The following is a 25502-nucleotide window of genomic DNA, read 5'->3' as shown; positions in this document are numbered from 1 at the left end:
AAGTCCTGCTAAGATTTGCTTTCCCAAAATGCAGCACCTCGCATTTATCTGAATTAAACTCCATCTGCCACTTCTTAGCCCAATGGCCCATCTGGTCAAGATCCTGTTGTAATCTGAGGTAACCGTCTTTGCTGTCCACGACACCTCCAATTTTGGTGTCATCTGCAGACTTACTAACTGTACCTCTTATGCTCGCATCCAAATCATTTATGTAAATGACGAAAAGTAGAGGGCCCAGCACCGATCCTTGTGGCCCTCCACTGGTCACAGACCTCCAGTCTGAAAAACAACCCTCCACCACCACCCTCTGTCTTCTACCTTTGAGCCAGTTCTGCATCCAAATGGCTCAAAGGAACATCCAAATGTTCTCCCTGTATTCCGTGAGATCTAACCTTGCTAATGAGTCTCCCATGGGGAATCTTGTCGAATGCCTTACTGAAGTCCATATAGATCACATCTTCTGCTCTTTCCTCATCAATCCTCTTTGTTACTTCCTCAAAAAACTCAATCAAGTTTGTGAGACATGATTTCCCAAACACAAAACCATGTTGACTATTCCTTATCAGTCCTTGCCTTTCCAAATACATGCACATCCTGTCCCTCAGGATTCCGTGCCCCCCACTGAGGTCAGGCTCACTGGTCTATAATTCCCAGGCTTGTCCTTACCATCCATCTTAAACAGTGGCAGCACATTAGCCAACCTCCAGTCTTCCGACACCTCACCTGTGACTATCAATGATACAAATACCTCAGCAAGAGGACCAGCAGTCACTTCTCTAGCTTCCCACAGAGTTCTAGGGTACACCTGATCAGGTCCTGGGGATTTACTCACCTTTACCCATTTCAAGACATCCAGCACTTCCTCCTCTGTAATCTGGGCATGTTGCAAGGTGTCACCACCTATTATGCTACTTTCTATATCCTCCATACCCTTTTCCACAGTAAATACTGATGCAAAATACTCATTTAGTATCTCCCCCATTTTCTGCGGCTTCACACAAAGGCCACCTTGCTGATCTTTGAGGGGAAAAAACAATGACTGCAGATGCTGGAAACCAGATTCTGGATTAGTGGTGCTGGAAGAGCACAGCAGTTCAGGCAGCATCCAAGGAGTTTCGAAATTGACATTTTGGGCAAAAGCCCTTCATCAGGAATAACATCGATTTTGAAGCTCCTTGGATGCTGCCTGAACTGGTATGCTCTTCCAGCGCCACTAATCCAGAATCTGATCTTTGAGGAGCCCTACTCTCTCTCTAGTTGCCCTTTTGTCCTTAATTTATTTGTAAAAACTCTTTGGATTCTCCTTAATTCTATTTGCTAAAGCTATCTCATGTCCCCTTTTGCCATCCTGATTTCCCTTTTAAGTATACTTCCTTTATATTCTTCTAAGGACTCACTCGATCTATCCTGTCTATACCTTACATATGCTTCCTTCTTTTTCTTAAGGAAACCCTCAATTTCTTTAGTCATCCAGCATTCCCTATACCTACCAACCTTTCCTTTCATCCTAACAGGAATATACTTTCTCTGGATTCTCGTTATCTCATTTCTGAAGGTTTGCCATTTTCTAGCTGTCCCTTTACCTGCAAACATCTGCCTCCAATCAGCTTTTGAAAGTTCTTGCCTAATATCATCAAAATTGGCCAACTCCAATTTAGAACTTCAACTTTTAGATCTGGTCTACCCTTTTCCATCATTATTTTAAAACGAGTAGAATTATGGTCGCTGGCCCCAAAGTGCTCCCCCACTGACACCTCAGTCACCTGCCCTGCCTTATTTCCCAAGAGTAAGTCAAGTTTTGCCCTCCCTTTCTATCCTTCCTGTAGCATTTGTATCCTGGAACATTCAGATGCCAGTTCTGCCCATCCCTGAGCCATGTTTCTGGAATTGCTATGATATCCCAGTCCCATGTTCCTAACCATGCCCTGAGTTCATCTGCCTTCCCTGTTAAGCCTCTTGCATTGAAATAAATGCAGTTTAATTTATTAGTGCTACCTTGTCCCTGAGTGCCCTGACTGCTTGACTCGCTTCTGTTCTCAACTGTACCAGTCTCAGATTGATCTCTTTCCTCATTATCTCCCTGGGTCCCACCTCCCCCCCCCCCCCATACTAGTTTAAATCCTGCCGAGCGGCTCTAGCAAATTTCCCTGCCAGTATATTAGTCCCCTTCCAATTTAGGTGCAATCCGTCCTTCTTGTACAGCTCACTTCTACCCCAAAAGAGATTCCAATGGTCCAAAAATGTGAATCATTCCCCCATATACCAGCTCCTCAGCCATGCATTCATCCGCCCTATCCCCTTATTCCTGCCCTCATTAGCTCGTAGCACCAGGAGTAATCCAGATATTACTATTTTCGAGGACCTCCTTTTTAAATTTCTGCCTAACTCTGTAATCTCCCTTCAGAATCTGAACTTTTTCCCTTCCTATGTCGTTAGTTCCAATGTGGACAATGACCTCTTGCTGCCCCCTCTCCCCCTTGCGAATATACTGCACCCTCTCTGAGACATCTTTGATCCTCGCACCAGGGAAACAGCACACCATTCTGTTTTTTCGCTGCTGGCCATAGAGACTTCTGTCTGTACCTCGGACTAGAGAACCCTCTAACACAATTGATCTCTTGGAACCTGACATAACCCTCATTGCATTAGAGCCAGTCTCCATACCTGAAACATGGTTGTTCGTGCTACGTTCCCCTGAGAATCCATCACCCCCTACATTATCCTAAACAGCATACCTGTTTGAAATGGGTATATCCATAAAAGACTCCTGCACTAGCTGCCTACCTCTCTTACCTTTCCTGGAGTTAACCCATTTATGTCACTGTATCTGAGACTTTCTCCCCTTCCTATAACTGCCATCCATCACATACTGTTGCTGTTGAAAATTCCTCATTGCTTCTAACTGTCTCTCTATCTGATCCATCGATCTGTTAAGATTTGCAGCCAGCAGCATTTATGACAGATATAATCCGCAGTAACCCTTAAACTCTCTTTAAACTCCTCTCAGGATTCTTGTTACAACTCTAGGATAGCGTGCTGGAAATTGAGCTCCACTATTCCCAGAGTCATTTCAGAAGTTATATATTCTATAATTATGCAGTTTCCCAATTTACCTGACGCTTGGACCCAGGGTGATAGAAAGCACGAATCAGGTTGCTGTACAGAACAAGAATGACTATTACAAGTAGGTAGATTGTAGTTACAGGTAAATAGCTATAAACCATTGGCATATATTAATATATTACTAATCCTTTTAAAACTCCTCCATTTTACACACACACACTAGTTCATTGGGTAAAGGGGACAAAACCTGGAAAGAGAAGCTTTCGGAGAGCTACTCCTTTGTCAGGTAGCAAGTGGAGTAGGATCATAGGGCACAGAATTTATAGCAAAAAATCATAGTGCCATACAGCTGATGTGATATATTGAACAAACACCAGCACCTCTACATCATGAAAAGACAAAAGACATTTCAGTCATCTTTGTGCCAAGGTTCTGTTACTGACTCTTCCACTAGCCAGCCTGTTGTTCCAGTCATCATTCTCTATGTTTCCACTGACGAGTAAAGAGATACATGGTGGCTAGTTTATTTATAAAAGGTTTTTGACTTATCAGTTAAAAGTTAAAGCTTACAACAACTGTTCCAGAAAAGATAAACTGGTTTTCTTTAGTTATATAGCTAGTTTTGACTGCAAGGAATAGAGACACTAGGGAAGTACAGAGCATTTCTCTCTCTCACTCTTTATGTAACCTTCCCGGCTCCAAGCTGTTCAGTTACCTGAGAACCAATCATACAATTGAAGGCAGACAAAAGACCTCCATCATAAATAACTCGTCATTAGTCCACAGACTAATTAACTTCTTCTCGCCAACAAAAGCTGCATTAGTACATCCCCATGGCTCCAAATTATCTGGAATTCAAACTTCGATTGCTGCTTGTTCAAATAGTTGTTTTCATTGTACTTGTATAGGTGTCAGGGTTCTTGCTTTCAAAACATACAGCCACATTGTAAAACACTAATCTTAAAGTTTATTTCTCATTTCAGTCACAATTTTTATATGTCTATTTCTTGAAGAAAAATGAAACATGATTTCAGAAATGCACAAGAGATGTATCCATTCATTCTTACCACCCATTTTTACAACCTTAAAGTCTTAGTATTTCATAAACCTTTAACTTATCATAAAAGTTATAAACCAATGGCATATAACTACTAATTCACACACACACACAAACACACACACACACACACACACACGGGCAGCACGGTGAGCATTGCAGCCTCTCAGAGTCAGGGACCCGGGTTTGATTCCCGCCTCAAGCGACTGTCTGTGTGGAGTTTGCACATTCTCCCCATGTTTGCGTGGGTTTCCTCCAGGTGCTCCGGTTTCCTCCCACAATCCAAAGATATGCAGATTAGGTGAATTGGCCATGCAAAATTGCCCATAGTGTTCAAGGATATGTAGGTTAGGGGTAAATGTAGAGTCATGGGGAATGGATTTGGGTGGGATACTCTTCAGAGGGTCCGTGTGGACTTGTAAGGCCGAAGAGCCTGTTTCCACGCTGTAGGGATTCTAAAAACAATAAGTTACTGGGCAGAGGGGAAAAATCCTCAAAAAACAATTCAGCAGTGTTTGTGCCCAGGTTCTGTTGCTGAAATAATTGTTATGACACTTCTGCTGGCCAGCTTGTTGCTTCAGTTGTCTTTCTCCAGTTGCTTCCACCAGTTGCTAAAAGACACAAGGTGCCTGGTTTACTTATAAAAGGTTCACTTCACAGTTAAAAGTCACAGCTTATTATAACTGTTGCAGGCAATTTTTCAGGTTTAAAGTTAGTTTTAACTGTAGTCTTAGAGTGACTGCTCTTGAGTTGAAGAACTGAATGCCTCTATCATCAAAAAACAATGAACTGTGGATGCCAGAACTCTGAAACAAAAAGCAATAATTGCTGGAGAAACTCAGCAGGTCTGGCAACATCTGTGGAGAAAAAGCAGAGTCAATATTTTGAGTGCTGTGACCCTTCTTTAGAATGCCTCTCTCTCTCTAACCTGTTCCCAGCTCCAAGCTGTTCAGTTACCTGAGAAACAATCACACAGTTGTTGGGAAGCAAAAGATCTCCATTATAAATAACTTGTCACTAGTCCTTTGACTAATCAACTCTTGTTGCCAACATAAGCTGCATGTGTCACAGTTATGGTCACTTGATTGTACTTATTTATCTTAATTTGTACGATTAGTTCATCTGTTTTGTTTCAAATGATGCATGTATTCAAATGCAATGCCTTACATTTTGTCCTTTTATTATTTTTGCATTTTCTAGTTGATCTGCTCTTAGATCTACATCTCAATCCCTTCCTGTCATTGTCAGTTTCTCATTTTCCACATTCATTCGTTTCTCTTTCATTTTTTATACTCTTTAATTCACCACAACTTCCCAAATTTGTGCCCTTGTCCCCACTATTAATTTTAAAACTAACTCTACTTTCTTAGTTATGCAGTTCACAAGTACACCAGTTCCAGTACAGTCCAGATGTAGACCATCCCACGAATACAGATTCCACTTTTCCCAGTATAGGTGCCAGAGCCCTATGAAGAAGAATCGACTTCACCAACACCAGTCTTTCAGCCGTGCATTCATCTCCCTAACCTTGTTTATTCTACGTCAATTTGCACATGGCTCGGTTAATAATCCAAGTATTATTAATTTGAGTTTCTGCTTTTTAATTTGGTGCCTCGCTCCTCAACTTACCGTGCAGAACCTCTTCCCTAATTCTAGCTATACCTTTAGTGCTGACATGAACTAGATCCTCCCTCTCCCACAGTAAGTTCTTCTCCTCCCCAGTGATGGAACCCCTTGTACTATGCAAACAACACAGCCATCTGGACTCATGCTCTTTGTTGTAGGGAACAGTGTCAATCCCCTTGACAAGTATCCCTTCCACCATTACATTCTTTTTAGCCCTCCTCACTTGGATATAGCACAGTGCCATGGCCATTTTGCTCATTCATCCTGCAACCTCTACTCTCAGTCAAACAGGTTGAGAGGACCTCAAACCTGCGAACAATTGTATAGGCTGACAACCTGTCATCTGGATTCCCTTATCTACTTCAGGTGTAGTCATGCTGTCCTGTCCCTGGCTACTGACCGTATCAGAATATACTATCCTTAGACGCCCAACTGACCCCGGTACAAGGAATCCAGGTAACCGCACCCCTCCCCGAAGCATTGCAATGTCTGTAGTTCAATATCCAGCTCATAAACTCTGAACTGAAGCTGCTCAAACACAAAACATGTACCATAGATATATCTGTCCTGGCACATACACAGAGCTAGTGTTTTGACACACCATCTGTACTGCCATTCTTAATGAGCTTTTAAATAAACAAATGAATAATATAGATAACCAGTTGTGTTGTTTTTTATGTATTAGTATACACACTGGTGGTAAAGTTATATTAAAACTTGAGAACAGAATAAGTTTCAACCAATTAATTGTTGCTCTGTCCTGATGAACGTGTCAGGTCATGATCTTATGTTTGGTTTGACCTCCCTGCTTTCAATTCCTCCCTTTCCAACACCAGCCAATAAATTACAGACTTCCTGTGATGTCACTTGTTGCTTTTCAACAAGAATTGACTGCAGGTCACTTTTCTAATTGCAATAATGTAAAATCTTTATATACATACACAGGTACTAAAGCAGTTTGTACAGTCTTTGCATAACAAGAAAAATCTAATACTGGAATCTGATATTTCCTTCAAATGCAAAACACAAAGGCATTTCTTACTTACACAGGACACTGTTTACATACATCTAAAGCAACAAGAGGGTCTGACAACTGAATAGACCCCCATTATACTTTGGCAGAAAGACCTTAGACAGTGGTCTTTCCCCACTGCACATTGCCGGCAGCTGCCCCAAGCTTTAGTGCGTCCCTCAGCATGTAGTCCTGGATTTTGGAACATGCCTGTCTGCAACAGTCAGTCAAGGTCAACGCCTAGCATTGGAAAACCAACAAGTTTCAGGCAGACTAAAGAGCATCTTTCACTGAGGTGATGGTCTTCCAAGTGCAATGGATGTTTGTCTCTCAGTTCGCATCCTGTTGAGCACAGAGTCCTATATCACAAAGCTGCTCGGGACGAATCTCAATAAAAACAACTGCATCTCAGGTATTCTCCAGACTCTTCAGTGATGGAGGCTGCACATCACTCTTTCTAGGTGAAAATGAAGACCATCAATGATGAAATGAAAGAAGTGGAAACAAAGGTTGAGGAAGGAGAACTACTTGTTTTGGGGCAGGGATAGTGTTAAAAGGCACTCAACTTGTTCCAAACTCAAAGCAATGGAAACTAGTGTAGATTGACAGGTGCAGGGTGCTGGGTGAGCAGATCTATTGCAAATTTAACAAACAAAATGGATTTGAACTAAATGAAGTTTATGGAAGGTAGAGAATGGAGTGGAGAAATTGAGCATTCGTTTACGAAGTACTGGAATAGATGAGCCAAAATGTCTCCATTCCATATTTTAGCCATCTATGATTCAAAAATGCGCTGAACATTTCGTTGAAAATTGAGGCCAACTTGAGCACCTATCCTAGTATTATTATTGGTTTCAGAGTTTGGAATTAACATAAAATGGTCTATTTTGTCACTAATTGAAGATCACCTGAATTGCGTTGGAAACTAAATAATAGATATTATAGTAACTGTTCCACTCTGCACGTCCAGGAAGTGTGTCAGAAATTCTGAAGCTCAAGTCTTAAACAGCAGTAAAAGTTAGAAAGCTACTGAGTACTACTAGCTTACTGTGTCTGGTGCTCCTGACATGGTCTTCTCTACATTGGTGAGACCAAACGTAAACTAAGGGCACATTTCGCAGAGCACCTCAGCTGGGCATGCAAGGGCCAACCTGACTTCCCAGTCACTGCTCGTTTCAATTCCCCTTCCCACTCCATCTCCGACATGACCGTCCTCGGCCTCCTCCATTGCCAGAGTGAATCAGACTGGAAATTGGAGTACTCAGTAGCTTTCTAACTTTTACTGCTGTTTACTGCAGGAACCTGGGTAGCCTGCAGCCCAGTGAACTGAAAACTGAGTTCTCCAATTTCAAGTAACCCCCCTTCTCATCCCCAACTCCCTTTCCAGCCCCTTCTCCTCCTTTCCATTCCACTTACCGTTCCTTCCAGCCACAAACTGAATTCATTCCTTCCATTGACCAACCAGGCCACATTCTTTATCTGCGTTCACCTATCACTACCTCACCACTCCGTCCCTCTCCCCATCCAAACACATCCCCATACCCTTGATCTGCAGCTCCCCTCACCCCTACACCCAGTCTTGAAGAAGGGGGATTTAGGACCATTTGGCGCAGCCATTTTGGCGCGAGTGATTTGGCGCGAGTGATTTGGCGTGGCCTGTTTGGTGCAGCCTATTTTGCCGCAGACCCACTTAGGCGCAGAACTATTTTGGCGCAGTTATACGGTAGTCATCAACAAAAATCAACATAATAGTAGAATTATTAAATGGGTAGTTTCCAGTAGTTTGTAGCTATTATTAAAATAACTAGTCATCAAAGAAAAACAACTGTAGAGGGAACTTTACAAGTGATTAACGAATGCCTAGAAAATTTGTCGGAAGCTTGCCAAGGATCGATGCCTAACAACAGAGTGCTGAAGAAAATGGTTCGTAGGACAAGGAAAGAAATTGCTGCTTACCCAGTAAATCCAAGAAATTTAGAAGAACTTTTAATTCCAGATAGCTTTAAAACATATTCGGTTAATGAATATAATGAAGAACAACTTTTACTAGCACCACCTGCAGAATTCTGATATTTGGAAAAAAAAGGAATGCCGAGTTTCTGAAACAATCAAAAAAGTTATATGTTGATGGAACATTCAAAATTTCCCCACCTCTATTTTCACAAGTTCATGTTACTTTAGGGGAAACACATAAAGGTGTGTTCCCACTGTTGTAAGCTTTACTCCCAAATAAGTTATGAACAACATATGATAAATTATTTGAAATGGTTCTGGAAATATAGCCTGAATGCCGCCCTGATATTATCAACTGTGACTTTGAACTTGTACATCTCGTAGCAGGGCACGATATTCCGTTGAAATTAAAGAAATTCAGGGAATTTAATGGGTTATATTTTCTTTTCTTTTAGAAATTTTGAGGAACCACGGTTAGGAGTGGACTAATCACAGACTAAATGCAGTTAATACACAAATAACGACAAACTACTGGAAACTACCCATTTAATAATTCTACTATTATGTTGATTTTCGTTGATGACTACCGTATATCTCAAGAGGGTTGTCATTTATCTCAAAAGGGTTGGAATATAAAAGCTCCGTTGTGCTACTGAGACTTTATAAAGCTCTGGTTAGGCCCCATTTGGAGTACTGTGTCCAGTTTTGGTCCCCACACCTCAGGAAGGACATACTGGCATTGGAGCGTGTCCAACGGAGATTCACACAGATGATCCCTGGAATGGTAGCTCTAACATATGAGGAATGGCTGAGGATCCTGGGATTGTATTCATTGGAGTTTAGAAGATTAAGGGGAGATCTAATAGAAACTTACAAGATAATACATGACTTGGAGAGGGTGGACGCTAGGAAATTGTTTCCGTTAGGCGAGGAGACTAGGACACGTGGACACAGCCTTAGAATTAGAGGGGGTAAATCCAGAATAGAAATGCAGAGACATTTCTTCAGCCAGAGAGTGGTGGGCCTGTGGAATTCATTGCCACAGAGTGCAGTGGAGGCTGGGACGCTAAATGTCTTCAAGGCAGAAATTGATAAATTCTTGATGTCACAAGGAATTAAGGGCTACGGGGAGAATGCAGGTAAATGGAGTTGAAATGCCCATCAGCCATGATTGAATGGCGGAGTGGACTTGATGGGCCGAATGGCCTTACTTCCGCTCCTATGTCTTATGGTCTTATATCTGCACCAAAATAGCTCTGCACCTAAATGGGCCTGTGGCAAAATAGGCTGCGCCAAACAGCCGCGCCAAATCACTCAAGTCAAAATGGCTGCGCCAAATGGTCCCACTGCGGAAGAAGGGTTATCCCGAAAGCATTGTCTTCTCCACCTCCTGATGCTGCCTGGCTTGCTGTGCTCTTCCAGCCTCCTGCCTGTCAACTGAGTACTCCCTGCATTTTCTGTTTTTATTTCTTAAAACTATTTGCTACATGAATAAGTTACTGAATTAACAATGTTTTTATTCAATTAGTCAGTAAGAGTATAAATCTTAGTGCTCAAAAGGGTAAAGTTCTTTCTTTTAAGGATATATACTGTTTTTTTTTAATTCTAAGCCACAATAGTTCCACAAAAAAGGTCAGATGGAATATAAAGTTTCAGGCAACTTTCTTCATCACAACTATGCTGTATAGAGAATAAAATCCCATCCTATGGTAAGCAATCTCTTCTTCTTAAGTCAATGAAAATGTGTACACCTAAACAATTCAATAAAATGGAAATGAGTCTTCAGGGCTCTGATGACTGTATCCCATATAAACAGGCTAAAACAAGCTCCTCATCTCTAGATTGAAGTTGGCGAGTTTGATTTCAATCTGGACCAAAACTGCCAAACACCTAACTAAAATTGTCATCCGCAATAAACAATATAACGTGCTAAGCTGTGAGATCCATACATCATCCTTAACTAACAAAAGAAATTCAAATCTTCCTAAACCCATTGAATGGTAACCAACAGCAAATGAGTAAAAGTCTTCTAAAGAGTTTATTACATAATACTACATAAAACCATTACCCAAGATTATCTCAGTCATTGAATCTTGAACTCAAAATGCCAAACTTAATGGCAAGAATGCTATTAAAGAAGCTGAAGCTGAAATTTATTCGATCTTGAATTGCTTCTTCACAAAGCTTAATATAATGCACCAACAATTCCTTAATGAACAGCAGGAGGAGCAGTTCTAGGCTGTTCAAGCACAATGATGCAATGCCAAAATATGCAACAGATAATAAGGGCATGCACTCAACCAAGCCCACATGCTAGTATTCAAAATAGACAAGTCTTAGACACAGCTGAAACTCATAGAACATACACCACTGATAGTCAGGTTCTTGTGAGATAGTTATTTTGAAGATTATGTACAACACCAACTATTTACAGAGTTACAATATCACAAAATTACAAATTCTGGGCTTACTGATGCTACCGTACATTACTCATAGTTACAAAAGTGAAGATACTACATTGACTCCATGACATGGGACATGGCTGAGGCAAGGCGAGCGGTTTTATATTGAAATATTGCATGTTGTGATGTCATGGAGCTATATTAAAAGGTACAGGCCTGTCTGGTATGGAAACAATGTCATAATTCAACGAATTCCGCCAAAAACTGTAAAAGTAAAATCAGTAAGGTACTTTCCTACACTTATTCTTAGTAAGAATTTCATTTTTTTACTTAGAAGATGAAGAACCTTTGGAGATTTCTACCTTAGATGGTTCTGGAAACTTAGTTTTCGAGTATATTTAAAATAGAGGTTGATAAATTTTGGCGTAAAAGATGATTAGATATCATTTATTGTTGTCATGTATGAGATACAGTGAAAACAGTTGTTTTGTGTGCTATACAGGCAGATCATACCATATAAAGTGCATCAGGGTAACAGAACAGAGTGCAGAATAGTGTTACAGCCGCAGAGAAGGCACAGATAGAGAGTTCAACATGAACATTTGAGAGGTCCCTTCAAAAGTCTGTTTGTGAATCTGTTCATACATGAATTCAAATTTTACATCTTCTGCCCAACGAAGAGGTTGGAAGAAAGTATAACTGGAGTAGGATGGGTCTTTGATTATGCTTGTTGCTTTACCGAGGCAAGAGGAAGTACAGATGGAGTCAATGATGGAAGGCTAATAGTGTGGGTAAAGGGTATTGAAGTGTGAAACCCATAAAAAGAGAGGAGAGGCTAGAGGTCAGGAGCATGATTAGTTCAGAATAAAAAATCCATACCAGCTGATAGGCAGTTTAGTTTTGACAGTCATGAGAAATAGAAAGAAGTCTTAAACTGTTTTAACAAGCCAAATAGACAGAGCTAGAAAACAAAATCTGAGCTTTTCTTAAGCATTCAGTGAGAAGTCAGTGAGTTAAGCCTGTATTGGGAAACAGTAAAAGAGAGAATCACACCTAGTGAACGTGCAGAAATTCACTGAAAGGAAGTGCCTGCAATCTCATCACTTAAGTAGTATTAAGTAAAAATAGAAGAAATAGAGTCGTAGATATGTACAGATTCTCGGTAATCCAAAATGGAGGACGGGAAAAATTTCTGGCTGTAACAGCTGCTTCTTTATTGAGGTATTTTAGGTGTTGGAGGTGATTTCCTCGAATTCCAGGAGCAGCAATTACAGTTTTATATGCTGTTGTATTGTTTTGGAACTTTGGAAAAAACAAGTCAAAACAACAGCAGTTTTAAAAGGGAGAACAGACAAAGGAAGCACATGGTGAGGTCAGTGCAGGAGGGAGAGAGAAAGAAACTGACATAGCAGTGAACCTGCACTGTTACTGCCTTTTCTGTTTGAATTCATGTATCGCTGGAATTCGAAGTGCATCTGGGAAAATTAACAAACAGAGAAATTCACAACTGATCTTGGAGGAATTGTTTGGGCGAAGTTCACAGCACAGAAGCAGATAATAGTATTGTTTGTAAGTGTGACCTACAGAAAATCTGCAGTAGTGAGTAGAGTAGGTTCTTTCTTGATTGCATGTTTTATGAAATATGTCTCTTGATTAAACTTAAAATATAAGCCATAACTATTAATTTAACCTGGGGCAGTGTTTTGTAGAGGAATAAGACGGTATTATTTTCTGGGTCTGTAGATTGTGAAGAAGCAAAAATGGCCTTTAGTAGAGTGAAATGCGCTTCTTGTCAGATGTGGGAGTTTAAAGAGAGTTTAGGGTTACTGCGGATTATATCTGCAATAAATGCTTATCGGATCGAATGGATCGATTGGAGAGACAGTTAGAAGCAATGAGGAATTTGCAACAGCAACAGTATGTGATGGAAGGCAGTTATAGGAAGGGTGGGAAAGTCTCAGATACAGTCACATAGATGGGTTAACTCCAGGAAAGGTAAGAGAGGTAGGAAGGTAACGCAGGAGTCTTCTGTGGCTATACCCATTTCCAACAAGTATGCTGTTTAGGATAATATAGGGGGTGATGGATTCTCAGGGGAACGTAGCACGAACAGCCAAGTTTCTGGTATTGAGACTGGCTCGAATGCAATGGTGTGCTGCTTCCCTGGTGCGAGGATCAAGGATGTTTCAGAGACAGAGCAGAATGTTCTCACGGGGTAGAGGGGGCAGCAAGAGGTCATTGTCCACAATGGAACCAATGACATAGGAAGGGAAAAGGTTGAGATTCTGAAGGGAGATTACAGAGAATTAGGCAGAAATTTAAAAAGGAGGTCCTCGAGTATAGTAAAAACCTGGATTACTCTCCGTGCTATGAGCTAGTGAGGGTAGGAATAGGAGAATAGAGCAGATGAATGCATGGCTGAGGAGCTGGTTTATGGGGTAAGGATTCACATTTTTGGACCATTGGAATCTCTTTTGGGGTAGAAGTGATCTGTACAAGAAGGACGGTTTGCGCCTAAATTGCAAGGGGACTAATATACTGGCAGGGAGATTTGCTAGAACTGCTCGGGAGGATTTAAACTAGTAAGGCGGAGGGGTGGGACCCAGGGAGATAGTGAGGAAAGAGATCAATCTAAGACTGGTACAGTTGAGAATAGAAGAGAGTCAAACAGCCAGGGCAGGCAGGGACAAGGTAGCACTAATAAAGTTTGTGAGAAGATTTGTACGGACAGATAACCAGGTTTGACCTACAGAAAATGAAACCTGAAAGCAACACCACCCCCAAATTCTATGGACTACCTAAAGTGCACAAACCAGACATCCCACTCAGACCCATCGTATTGCTACCAGGGACACCATCACAAAAACTGGCTACACAACTACAACAGAAATTGAAACACCTGATCAGCGGATCCAGACACTCTATACAATCAACACAGGAATTCTTGGACATCATCAGAAATATACACATAGACAAGGAAGAAACTACGGTCTCATTCGATGTAACGGCACTGTTCACCTCTATCGACAGAAGCCTAGCCAGAAAAACAATAGCCAACCTGCTGGACATACAGAACAGACAACAAGACGGGGAACCTATCAACAAAGACGGCATACTCAAACTACTGGACCTTTGCCTCACAACACACTTCACATTCAACAACCAAATATATGAACAAATCAACAGCACACCCATGGGCTCACCCATCTCTGGACTCATAGCAGAAGCTGTAATGCAACGATTAGAAGAAACAGTCTTACCGCAAATTCAACCCAAACTCTGGGTCAGATATGTGGATGACACCTTTGTATTCATTAAAAACACAGAAATAGAAAACACACACCAGATCATCAACGCCACACTCACAGGAATCCAATTCACTAGAGAGGAAGAAAAGGACAACCAACTCCCATTCCTAGACGTGATGGTACAGAGAACACCGAACGGAGAATTCACCACAAAGGTATACAGGAAAGCCACACACACAGACCAAGTCCTGAACTACGAAAGCAACCACCCCAACACACACAAAAGAAGTTGCATCAAGACACTATTCAAAAGGGCCACAACACACTGCAGCACACCAGAACTGCAAAAAGAGGAAGAAGAATATCTCTACAATGTATTTGCCAAAAACGGATACCCGCGCAATTTCATCAACAGATGCCTAAGGGAAAGACAACGGAATGAGGACATGCCACAACCCAAAGGACTAGCCACACTACCATACATCAAGAACATTTCTGAACTGACAGCCAGACTACTACGACCACTAGGACGCATAACAGCACACAAACCAACAGCCACTCTCAGACAACAACTCACCAGGACAAAGGACCCGATACCCAGCATGAGCAAAACCAACGTAGTGTACAAATTCTCATGCAAGGACTGCACAAAACACTACATAGGACAAACAGGAAGACAGCTAACGATTCGTTTCCTAGCCACGAAACGACACGACCAGCTATCCTTAGTAGCCACACACGCAGATAACAAGCAACATGAGTTCGACTGGGACAACACTACTATTATAGGACAAGCCAAACAGAGAACAGCCAGGGAATTCCTAGAGACATGGCACTCATCCACAGATTCTATCAACAAACACATCGACTTGGACCCAATATACCGGCCACTGCAGCGGACAGCTGGAACTGACAACCGGAAGCGGCAGAGACAAACCACTCACTATAAATGTCAGAAGAAACAACACAGAAGCGCTTCACAGGAGGTCCCAAGCACTGAGGATGTCACCTAGATAGGGGATGAAACGTCTGCAACACAAATTCCCAGCTTGGCGAACAGAACCACAACAAGTAGCACTAATAAATTGAACTGCATTTATTTCAATGCAAGAGACTTAATAAGGAAGGCAGATGAACTCAGGGCATGGTTAGGAACATGGGACTGGGATATCATAACAATTACAGAAACATGCCTCAAGGATGGGCAGGACTGTCAGCTTAATGTTCCAGGATACAAATGCTACAGGAAGGATACAAAGGGAGGCAAGAGAGGAGGGGGAGTGGCACTTTTGATAAGGGATAGCATTACAGCTGTACTGAGGGAGGATATTCCTGGAAATACATCCAGGAAAGTTATTTGGGTGCAACTGAGAAATATGAAAAGGATGATCACCTTACCGGGATTGTATTATGGACCCCCTAATAGTCAGAGGGAATTTAACTTTCCAAACATAGACTGGGTCTGCCATAGAGTTATGGGTTTAGATGGAGAGGAATTTGTTAAGTGTGTACAAGAACATTTTCTGATTCAGTATGTGGATGTCCCTACGAGAGAAGGTGCAAAACTTGACGTACTCTTGGGAAATAAGGCAGGGCAGGTGACTGAGGTGTCAGTGGGGGAGCACTTTGGTGCCAGCGACCATAATTCTATTCGTTTTAAAATAGTGATGGAAAAGGGTAGACCAGATCTAAAAGTTGAAGTTCTAAATTGGAGAAAGGCCAATTTTGACAGTATTACACAAGAACTTTCAAAAGCTGATTGGGGGCAGATGTTCACAGGCAAAGGGACAGCTAGAAAATGGGAAGCCTTCAGAAATGAGATAACAGGAATCCAGCGAAAGTATATTCCTGTCAGGGTGAAAGGAAAGGCTGGTAGGTATAGGGATTGCTGGATAACTTAGGAAATTGAGGATTTGGTTAAGAAAAAGGAGGAAGCATATGTAAGGTATAGACAGGATAGATCGAGTGAATCCTTAGAAGAGTATAAAGAAAGTAGGAGTATACTTAAGAGGGAAATCAGGAGGGCAAAAAGGGGACATGAAATAGCTTTGAAAAATAGAATTAAGGAGTATCCAAAGTGTTTTTACAAAAACATTAAGGACAAAAGGGTAACTCGGGAGAGAATAGGATCCCTCAAAGATCAGCAAGGCGGCCTTTGTGTGGAGCCGCAGAAAATGGGGGAGATACTAAATGAGTATTTTGCAACAGTATTTACTGTGGAAAAGAATGTGGAAGATATAGAAAGTAGCATAATAGGTGGTGACATCTTGCAAAATGCCCAGATTACAGAGGAGGAAGTGCTGGATTCTTGAAATGCATACACGCGGATAAATCCCCAGGACCTGATCAGGTGTACCATAGAACTCTGTGGGAAGCTAGAGAAGTAATTGCTGGGCCTCTTGCTGAGATATTTGTATCATCGATAGTCACAGGTGAGGTGCCGAAGACTGGAGGTTGGCTAACGTGGTGCCACTCTTTAAGAAAGGTAGTAGGCCAAGCCAGGGAACTATAGACCAGTGAGCCTTATGTTGGTGGTGGGCAAGTTGTTGGAGGGAATCCTGAGGGACAGGATGTACATGCATTTGGAAAGGCAAGGACTGGTTAGGAATAGTCAACATGGTTTTGTACGTGGCAAATCATGTCTCACAAACTTGACTGAGTTTTTTGAGGACATAACAAAGAGGATTGATGAGGGCAGAGTGGTAGATGTGATCTATATGGACTTCAGTAAGGCATTCGACAAGATTCCCCCCATGGGAGACTGATTAGCAAGGTTAGATCTCACAGAATACAGGGAGAACTAGCCATGTGGATACAGAACGGGCTCAAAAAGAGAAGAAAGAAGGTGGTGGTGGAGGGTTGTTTTTCAGACTGGAGGCCTGTGACCAGTGGAGTGCCACAAGGATCGGTGCTGGGCCCTCTACTTTTTGTCATTTACATAAATTATTTGGATGTAAGCATAAGAGGTACAGGTAGTAAGTTTGCAGATGACACCAAAATTGGAGGTATAGTGGACAGCGAAGAAGGTTACTTCAGATTACAACAGGATCTTGATCAGATGGGCCAGTGGGCTGATAAGTGGCAGATGGGAGTTTAATTCAGATAAATGAGAGGTGCTGCATTTTGGGAAAGCAAATCTTAGCAGGACTTATACACTTAATGGTAAGGTCCTGGGGAGTGTTGCTGAACAAAGAAACCTTGGAGTTTAGGTTCATAGCTCCTTGAAAGTGGAGTCACAGGTAGATAGGATAATGAAGACGACATTTGGTCTGCTTTCCTTTATTGTTCAGAGTATTGAGTCAAGAGTTGGGACATCATGTTGCAGCTGTACAGGACATTGGTTAGGCTACTGTTGGAATATTGTGTGCAATTCTGGTCTCCTTCCTATCGGAAAGATGTTGTGAAACTTGAAAGAGTTCAGAAAAGATTTACAAGGATGTTGCCAGGGTTGGAGCATTTGAGCTATAAGGAGAGGCTGAACAGGCTGGAGCTGTTTTCCCTGGAACGTCGGAGGCTGAGGGGTGACCTTATAGAGGTTTACAAAATTATGAGGGGCATGGATAGGATAAATAGACAAATTCTATTCCCTGGGAGGGGGAGTCAAGTACTGGAGGGCATAGGTTTAGGGTGAGAGGTGAAAGATATAAAAGGGACCTAAGGGGCAACTATTTCATGCAGAGGGTGGTACATGTATGGAATGAGCTGCCAGAGGAAGTGGTGAAGGCTGGTACAATTGCAACATCTAAAAGGCATTTAGATGGGTATATGAATAGTAAGGGTTTGGAGGGATATGGGCCGGGTGCTGGCAGGTGGGACTAGATTGGGTTGGGATATCTGGTTGGCATGGACGGGTTGGACCGAAGAGTCTGTTTCCATGCTGTACATCTCTATGACTCTGAGTTAGGCTGGAAATTATGGTGTTGTTGGCGGAGCTAAAGTCAATAAATAGGAGTCTAACATAGGTGTCTTTGTTATCCAGATGTTCTACAAAAAATCCTGGGGAAGACATTGTTTTTATTTATGGAAGTATCTAGAACTAGGGAACAACGCTTAAAAATCAGGGGTTGCCCACTTAACACAGATATGAAGCAAACCTTTGTTCTCAGATGATCATGAGTATTCAGAACAAGTTGAAAAGGATGCAGAGTCCTTGAATATTTTTAAGGTAAAGTTGGGTGAATTCATATGTAAGGGGTAAAAGGTTATCAAGTATAGGCAGGATTGTGGATTTAAGACTACAATCAGATCAGCCATAGTCTTATTGAATGGCTTTCTCATGCTCCTAATTCATAGGCTTGTTTGAAAAATTGATGTGGGAACCCAGTGAAAGAAAGTATGGGCTGATTCCTAAATGGACATAATTTCATAGAGAACACAATGGGTTTTAAATATAACACAATGACCAGCTTCAGCAGTCAGCCAATTTTCTTCAATAACTTAAATAGGCTGTTTTCTTGGTTAAATACTTCGGTGGTTCGTGACATTCCTCTTGCAGTTAACAGGCTCAGATGCTCATGCTAAATGTGGATCTCTCGGTTTTAAAAACATTCAGGATAAATGCTATTAGCCAAGATTTGCAATCTCACAAGTAGAATAAGGTGATGATAGCATACCACCAGAATTCAAACATGAGAATTCACTACACTTGCAGCATCTGCTGATGGGAGAGGCAGTACTTCATGATTTGCATGATGTAAAGATTGTGGTTGATCCCAGCAATTGATTATGTAGCTGTTCTGATTGGTATTTGAGAAATGCTATTCCACACCTCTGGGACTTGAACCTGGGCCTCCCAGCTCAGGGATAGGGACATTACCACTGCACCACAAGAGCTCACCTAGTATTCTGATTTTTAAAATTTTCTAATCGGCATGTTCAAAGATGTTATTACACACCTCTGAAGCAGATGGGACTTGAACCTGGGCCTCCCAACTCAGAGGTAAGAACAGTTCCTAGTATTATGTGCAGGTGTAACTTTTCAATTCAGGTCATTCTGCTATAACGCGTTGGTTGTGTTCCTCTGCAATCCCACGCTATAGAAAATCATGTTATGGAAGACCGCCGTAGAGGATCGCTAATAGAAAATCACAATACTCATTCAGTAGAAAGTTTGCATTCTCCAAAGTATCTGCAACTTGTCAATCTCTTAATTGCCAATTCACACATACGAAATGAGTGTTAAAGCAGAACAACCTGTAGCTAATTGTGATTTGAAAGAATGATCTGGAACAATGTACAAATAATCTATGGTACTAGTTGCTTCAATATGAAATCATTAATGCACCAAAAAAGTGAACAAAATGCAGCATGTTTGAAAAAGTTAAGTGAAATATTATATTGGCAGATAATGCTTAAAGTTGATGTTTTGATTCCTCACATTTGACGCTTTATCCAGTGTATACCTCATATTACTGTATCTTCAATTGGTGACACATAATGTATCATATACATTTATCACTATTCCTATCATTTTTAGAATTTGGATGTTTGAAATAGAGGCAAATGGATTTTGGTTTCAGTTTTGTGAAGGCAATTTTATTTTTAAAATTCAGAAAGAGACCTAAATACATTCATTTCCAAGAATGGCTTCCATTCAGCAAGTGCCTAGTATAATACCTATGATGGTTAACAGATGGAATGTTTATACTGCTGATTTTATGACAGATACAGAAAATAGACGAGGGCCATTATTTCAGTTTTTGACTTCAGTTAGGAAGGGAAGGTTCCTCCTAGCAGGAGGACCTAGTTTTTCAGTTAAGCCAAACAATCATCCTTGAAGAAGGGTTTTAGTTTGCAAAGTCTCAAAGCTATTAAGAGTTTATATAAATTTATATTGTCAGAAATTAAGCCATGTTAGACCAGGAGTCTGAGAATGATAACTGGAAAAAGTCATAACACTGCCTCAACAGTCAGAAGGAGAAAAATAAAAGTCAGTCAAGTAAGAAATTAAAGAGTTAAGACAAGAATGATATTTTTCTGGGATCTGACTATCTGGAATGGACATTGCTGAGAAATAGCTGAAACTTTGTTTTACTGCTTTTAATATCTTTCTGAACCATGTATATAGCATTTATTGTATTTTACAATAGCCTCACATGAATGTTTTCAGTAACTATCAAGATTTGCATCTGTAATAATATAATTTATAATTTGATTAGCCTAGATGAGATACTTAAAGTGATTGCTCAATATGAAGAATTAAAAGGAGTGAATCCTGAATTTAACACATCATGACTAGAACTAGCTACATTTCAGCTAGAAATAAAAAGAAAATTATAGAAAGAAAGAGACAGTACTTGAATTTGAAGAAAAAGGGAAAAAAAGGATACAAAGGAGAAAGGAGAGAGAATTGGAAATAAGAAAGCTTCAATTGGAAACAGAGGAGGAAGAGAAACAGAATAGAAAGTGTAATGGAATTAAGAAACCTTGAACTCAAAAGATATAAGGAAATCAGACCATGTGACGTAGCTAAAGAAATGTTTAGTGTCACGACAAAGAGGAGGCAGTAGCTGACAGAATGATTCTGATTCCAAAGTGGGATTTGATTTAACTAATAATTTACAGAGGATAGAGTAGAAAGACATTTTACCTCACTTGGAAAACACGAGCTGGACTGACAAGTAATATTTGATGTTTATGAGCTTGTTTTTGAAGCTCATCAATTAAAATTTAGGATTGCAAGAAATAAATCTTATTAGACATTTGTAGAACTTGCAAGAGAAAAAGAAATACATGTGGATAGTGGTTTCGATAGCTGAAGTTAGAAAAGGATTTTGGGAACATAATCATGATTACTTAAGAATTCCAAAATAGTATTCCAATAAAGCTCAGGTCTTGTTTAGATGTGTGTCAAGTATTGTCAAGCTTCAAGAAGACGTTTTGGACAATACTTTCAATGACTCAGAGACAGTTACATGTGAAGAAACAACTATATATAATTCACAAGGAAATTGGAGGAATAGGAAATCAGAAGATGAAAAAAGTACTAATCTGAGGGAGCAAACAGAAAAACAGCAAATAAAAAGGAGAAAGGTTGGAACCAGCAAAATAACGTGCTTGATGGAAAGTTAATGGAAGACCTCAGTAAAAGTGCAGAGCAATGAAAACAAGAGCAGATAAAATGCTAAAGTTCAGAATTTCATTGCTAGAGACAAGTTGTCAGCATTATTATATATCGTTGAGAAACCATTAAAAGCAAGATGCACTGGACCTTGTTAAATCAAAAATAAAAATAAAGATTCCTGAACCAATTTGTGTGAGTGGGTGAGAAAAAAAATCATTTTTCACTATACATAACATTAATGTGGGGGTAAAACAATGTGAAATTACTCAAAAAAACCTAAGAGGTACAATCTCTACAAATAAGTTTCTTTAGAGTCATTAGATGTATAAGTTTCAAAAATCTCAATGTTTCATTTGAGCTTAATGTTACAGCCACACAACTTAGAAATCTTTCACTGTCACTGGCAACAACAATATATATAGTGAATGCTTTGTCAATAGTAAATATGAATCAAATCTAATGTTGTGATCAAAATGGACATGTATAAATGGCTATTATGAAAATCATTGAGTGTTATAATAATATTTAAACATACAATGTAACATAAATAATGATAAACAGGAATTTTAATACAAAATGAAAATGTTTCAAGGATACCTTTCCATTTTTCTTTGACGGAAGATGTGATGAACATATAAACTTTTATCATTTCTGGAACTTGATTTTTTAAAAATAAAATTATAGTCTTTCAAAAGATAACAAAAGCTCATTTGGAAGAGGGACCTAAACACCATTTCCAAGAAAGCATATGATTCAGTCAAGTGTCTAGCAGGATAGCTGAGGTGTTAACTGACAGAATGTTTGTACTGCCGAGGTAATGACACAGAGAAACAGACCATGGGGCATTAATTTAGCATTTATTAAAGCAGGAGAATTCAGTTTTTCAGTATAGGATACCAGCTACCATAGCAGGAAAGTCTGAGTTCATTAAATCTCCAAGCTGTTAGAATTTTTATAGAAGGTTCCAAGTTGTCAGAAATAAAGGGAGGTTAGGGCAGAAGAACTGGAAAAAAAAGTCATAAAACTACCTCAGCAGTCTTTGAGGGAAAACTGCACAGTTAATTAAGCAATAAATTAACAGAAAAAATTAAAAAGTAATATTTCTTTGGGATTTGAGTATCTGTCATGGATATTGTCGGGAAGGAAGTTGCAACTTCATTTTGCCATTTATGTTAAGATCTTTCTAAACTTTTATGTACCATAGAATCATAAAATTAATAATACAGGAGGCCATTCAATTCATTGTGTCCGTACTGGCTCCTAGCTAGTCCCATTCACTAGCCTTATCTCCATAGCCATCTATATTAGTAATTTTCAAATATATATCCAGCTCTCCTTTGAAAAGTATGTGTATAGCATTTTTTTCTTTTTATGTAACAAATATATGTTTTTCTGTTGAAGAATATTTGCAGCCCCATGTGAATGTGTTTCACTGACTAATCATAACAATAGCCAACTGCAAAGATTGAACTCAATCTGTCAAACCAGGTTTCACTCAGATCTGATTTGTTTCGTACTAACATCAGCTGGAATCATAACAACATGAACTCTTCAATTAGAAAACTGCCATTTAAGCTTGCCAGACTGGTGTACTTAACGACATTTGGACATGGAAGGATAAAATTGTTAAACTGTCAGATGAGGATAGAGTCTTGAAGCCTTGCCAATTCTTGGGAATACCTTAAACTTTATTTGGCTTGGATATAGCAAAGTTTAAAAAAAAACTACAGATCAGATTGTTCACAAATTATTTCTTTTTCCCTCCAATCAATGTTATTTTTGTTTTGGTTTTAGGATTAAAGCTGCAATATTTTGAGGGTTAGGTTTCCAGTTGGAGCTCACTGTAGATAGGTAGAACTTTAGAAAAGAACTCCATGGGAATGATAATTGGCTGTATGTTAAATATAGCAAAAAAATCATGTTATCACAAGATGGAAAAGGACTCAATTGAAAATGTGTGTTCACTGTCAGAGCTTGTAACAAAGATGTGTGTTTAATTCTACTGCTTTCAGATCTACAGTGATATTCATGTAGCCATACATGTGAAAAAACAACACAAATCAAGCTAAGAAAACAATCTTTAATGCACAAAAGACAGCTTTTGTTTAAAAAAAAGTCAAGAAAGATCAAATGCTTTTCAGTGATTTTCTACAAACAGCAAAGAGGAAGAGAAAATACCAATGTTGGGGGTTATATAAAGACAGCACATTTAGGAAGACAATAATATCACTGTACTAGTAATCCAGAACCTCAGGTTAATGTTCTGGGGACATGAGTTCAAAATGCTGAGATTTGAATTCAATAAAAAGTAAAAACCTAATTCAATTGTGACCATGGCGGCACAGTGGCTAACAGGGATCTGGGTTCAATTCCACACTCGGGCAACTGTCTTTGTGGAGTTCGCATTTTCCTCCCATGTTTGTATACATTTCCTCCAGGTCCTGCAGTTTCCTGGTAATTTTCCTGGATAGGGTAGGGTGGATTTGGGGTAGGATTCTCTTTGGAGGGTCTGTGTGGACTCAGCTGGCCAAATAGCCTGCTTCCACACTTCAGGGATTCTATTCTACAAATACCATCAATTGTTGTAAAAAAAACATCTAGTTCACTAATGCCTTTGCTATCCTTACTCTGCTATCCTTACCTGGAGTGCCTTATATGTGACTCCATTTCCACACCAACATGGCTGACGCTAAACTGCCTCTGGGCAATTAGGGATGGGAAATAAATGCTGGTCTAGCCAGGGATGCTCACAACCCGTGAATTAATAAATTAGTAAGGTGTCACAAGTATATACAATCTTCTGATCAAGTATATCAACTCTAACTTAAAACTGTAAAGAAATAAAGTGAATATTTGCAGAGACATTAAGTGACAAAATAAAATCTCAGCACTCAGCAAAAAGGAGATCAAATAAAGGGATCAAAAGATTGCCCTAGATAAGCTGTAAATAAGAACAACAGCACCAGCATCAACAGATAATGCAGCTGAGGTTATGACCTGATATTGTTCAACTGAATGTTGAATCTGGAAGTAGGTAAAGTAGCTGAATTGGCTAATTGGCTGGCTTGCAAGGCAAGGACTTATTAGGGATAGTCAACATGGTTTTGTGCGTGGGAAATCATGTCTCACAAATTTCATTAAGTTTTTTGAAGGAGTAACAAAAGAGGATTGATGAGGGCAGAGCAGTAGATGTGACCTATATGGACTTCAGTAAGGCGTTCGACAAGATTCCCCATGGGAGATTGGTTAGCAAGGTTAGATCTCATGGAATACAGGGAGAACTAGCCATTTGGATACAGAACTGGCTCAAAGGTAGAAGACAGGGGGTGGTGGTGGAAGGTTGTTTTTCAGACTGGAGGACTGTGACCAGTGGAGTGCCACAAGGATTGGTGCTGGGCCCTCTAATTTTTGTCATTTACATAAATTATTTGGATGCGAGCATAAGAGCATAAGAGGTACAGTTAGTAAGTTTGCAGATGACACCAAAATTGGAGGTGTAGTGGACAGCCAAGAAGGTTATCAGATTACAACAGGATCTTGATCAGATGGGCTAATGGGTTGAGAAGTGGCAGATAAATGAGAGGTGCTGCATTTTGGGAAAGCAAATCTTAGCAGGACTTCTACACTTAATGGTAAGGTCCGAGGGAGTGTTGCTGAACAAAGAGACCTTGGAGTGCAGGTTCATAGCTCCTTGAAAGTGGAGTCGCAGATAGATAAGATAGTGAAGAAGGCATTTGGTATGCTTTCCTTTACTGGTCAGAGTACTGAGTACAGGAGTTGGGAGGTCATGTTGCGGCTGTACAGGACATTGGTTGGGCCACTGTTGGAATATTGTGTGCAATTCTGGTCTCCTTCCTATTGGAAAGATGTTGTGAAACTTGAAAGGGTTCAAAAAAAAATTTACAAGGATGTTGCCAGGGTTGGAGCATTTGAGCTATAGAGAGAGGTTGAACAGGCTGGGGCTGTTTTCCCTGGAGGGTCGGAGGCTGAGGGGTGACCTTATAGAGGTTTACAAAATTATGAGGGGCATGGATAGGATAAGTAGACAAAGTCTTTTCCCTGGGGTGGGAGAGTCCAG

The 25502-nt window shown here is 40.2% G+C and overlaps 1 protein-coding gene across 7 annotated transcripts in view; it reads right to left on the bottom strand.

Moving 5' to 3' along the window:
- LOC122552657 (RAC-gamma serine/threonine-protein kinase) overlaps positions 1–25502 on the bottom strand; it is a 482101-nt gene that overhangs the window by 165013 nt on the left and 291586 nt on the right. Inside the window, exons 1-2 of one of the 7 annotated variants that reach the window (XM_043695476.1) lie at positions 6108–6114; positions 2794–2798 (exon numbers count right to left, since the gene is read on the bottom strand). The exons of the other annotated variants lie outside the window; for them this stretch is intronic. The gene's annotated coding sequence lies outside the window, so the exon portion shown is untranslated. Of the gene's footprint in view, positions 1–2793; positions 2799–6107; positions 6115–25502 lie in introns of those variants that run through there. 7 annotated transcript variants of the gene reach the window in all.

The sequence above is a fragment of the Chiloscyllium plagiosum genome, chromosome 9 (genome assembly GCF_004010195.1).
Source record: "Chiloscyllium plagiosum isolate BGI_BamShark_2017 chromosome 9, ASM401019v2, whole genome shotgun sequence".
Taxonomy (NCBI): domain Eukaryota; kingdom Metazoa; phylum Chordata; class Chondrichthyes; order Orectolobiformes; family Hemiscylliidae; genus Chiloscyllium; species Chiloscyllium plagiosum.
This window is presented reverse-complemented; position numbering and strand designations above follow the sequence as displayed.